Here is a 2867-nt window from a genome sequence, read left to right as displayed (position 1 = left end):
AGATTTCTTCCACGGAAACCTTCCAAATGGGTTTCTTCTATTTTCTTTCATAAAAATAAAAACTCTATTTCTCAGCCTTATGCTTGAGGTAGTGCCTCTCCTTCCCTCTCCATTCCTCCCCTTCTCTCCCTATCCCCCCAGCACTCAGAAAAGCCACACACTTGATAGCGCCATGATCAACCAGGGTGTTTATGCAGTTCTTGTCTAATCCCATGGCAGCCCTTACATCAGAAGTAAAGTAACTGTAGTGTGTAGGTGTTCCTCCTTTCCCTCCCTTTGTAGGGTTCCCCACTGCTAAATCCCTTAATTCCTTTGAGAACACCATTTCACTTTACCTCATACAGACACAGTAACATCTTGGGAAGATCATATAACATGATACGTTTGTTCCTAGAAAATCAGGCTCCGTTTGAGGCTCCTGGAAGAAGCTGCTGACCTCTGTGTTTGATTAACTGTCAAATGAGCATATGGTCACCCCAATATCTCTACCAGGGGTGAAGAGAAGAAGAAAGATTAATCTGTGGTGGGTCACGTCCTTGTTCTGACTCTGGCTTACCTTTACCACTATTTCATGATAAAGCACCCATCGAAAGTTAAGTCAAGACATAGATGTTCAGTAGATGGTCCCGGCTCAAATTTAAAAGATGCAGCAGAATTAAGCAGGGGATGAGCACCCCTGATAAGCTCATGTTAAGTTAGCAGCACATTCAAAATGATAAATTGGTGCTTTTTTCCACTGCAAATTTCTGTCTTCATCCCCAAACATAAAGATTTTTGGGCGGGAAATCCTCAAAGCTGCTCCTCAAAACTTTCCTTGGAATAATGTGCCAAGTATGTAAACCTTAGTGTCCACTTGACAGGGAGTCCACATCTTGCAATGGTGTGTTTCCAACATGAGAAAAATGTGCTGCTGAGAGTTTGCTTATGAAAGCCGCTGAGGGTGAGTTCAGGTGACTCTGACACAGTGGGAAAAGAAGAGTATGGTGGGGGTGGCAGGAGCAGGTCATGAAAAGCACATTTCTGATCTACTCTTTTAATCCTTGACCTAGATCCCCCTTAAACAGATGTGGCATAAAGTAAATAGAATGTGTTTACTAGACGTGTTTCTGGTCATTTGTTACACAACAGATAAGGACATAGTTTAATACATACTAGAGCAATTAATGTTTGCAAATTTAAAAAAATATATAATGTAAAAAATAAACATTCTCTGAATCTAGGGAACTGAAGACCAGCTAGGGGCAGAAATAAATTAGATAACTATCACGTTGATGAAATCAACTCTTATCATACATGACAAAGAATACAACCTTGCTCTTCTTATCTACCTGGTTAGAAAATGATCAGCTTGTTTATGTGTTTTCACCTTGATATGATAAAATAAAAGGTGTGGAAATATGAACCCTTCAAAAGTTATTCTCTTTCCTCCCATAATGGAGACATAGATGAGTTTTTCTGAATGAGGGACAAGTCTTCCTTCCTTACAGTGCTAATCCCACTGTCTAGCATTTCCTCTTTCATTGTTACTTTATTTGGTGGGGAGGAGGGGGGTCATGATATGCATGTAAAAGTGATTTTTTTTTTTTGGTTTTGGAATTCACAAATAAATTTGGAGATTTCTAGGTTGCATTTGTTTTATCCATGGACATACCATCTATTAACCGAAACCGACTGTATGTACACTGGATGCTTCCATTCATGCTCCCCTGCGAATGTGCTTTGCAAGCATCATTACAGAGGTTTCCATACACATTTATACTTTCTGGCATTTTTGAACATTCTAACTAGCGGATGCACAAATTTATCGTATGAATAGCTTTATACGTTTACTCCCTATCTATGTATGTAACATGTCTGTATTCATGGGTTCCCGGATATAAATTTAGCAAAATATGCCTATATCAGTCGAATGCCTTTTTTTTTAATTTTTTGCTTCTCTAATTTTATTCCTATCTTTCATGTTGCTTTGACACAGGTAATTTCTTTTTTTTTTTTCCTTTTTTTTTCTTTCCAAGTTTTATTTGAATTCCAATGAGTTAACATACAGTGTAACATACAGTTTCGGGTTAACAAGGGAATTTTCTTCTTTAAAGATTTTATTTATTTATTTGAGATGGAGGAGAGAGCACAAGTGGGGAGGAGGTCAGAGGGAGAGAAAGAAGCCTCAGGGCACAATCCCAGGACACTGAGATCATGACCTGAGATGAAGGCAGACGCTTAACTTACTGAGCCATCGAGGCATCCCAATAAGGGAATTTTATTTTTTTAATTTTTTAATAAATTTTTTTATTGGTGTTCAATTTGCCAACATATAGAATAACACCCAGTGCTCATCCCATCAAGTGCCCCCCTCAGTGCCCGTCACCCAGTAACCCCCCCCCCGCCGCCCACCTTCCCTTCCACCACCCCTAGTTCCCAACAAGATACTTTTAAAAGCACAGGAGATAATTGTGTATGTGAGGTTAAGTGAACATTCAGGGCAGTTGCAATGAACACAGTGTGCTAATTTAGGCTGTGCAAATGGACACAACAAATTATTATCTCAAATCAGCCATTAGATATAATCATCCCCAACCCTTGTTGACACAGGTGTGGCTGATGTACCTCTCCGTGTCTAGTGATTTGTCTGAAGTTTGAACTAGACTAGGAAATTACATTTGGGGCTATTTGCTAGATGTCCTAAAAAGGGGAATTCTTTTCAGCATGGTTTTGTGGAGACACAAAGGAATTTTACCTATCCTCATGGTAACCAAAGTACTTTTTATTTAGAGGAAAAAATTCACTTTGACTATACTTAAAGCAAAGGTACATTGTTAGAGAAATAAGAAGGAAGTCATAAGACCAAGGAAGAAGAGGTAGTTCACGTA

This window comes from Nyctereutes procyonoides, unplaced genomic scaffold (assembly GCF_905146905.1).
Source record: "Nyctereutes procyonoides isolate TBG_1078 unplaced genomic scaffold, NYPRO_anot_genome, whole genome shotgun sequence".
Classification (NCBI taxonomy): domain Eukaryota; kingdom Metazoa; phylum Chordata; class Mammalia; order Carnivora; family Canidae; genus Nyctereutes; species Nyctereutes procyonoides.
Note: the sequence above shows the minus strand (reverse complement) of the source record.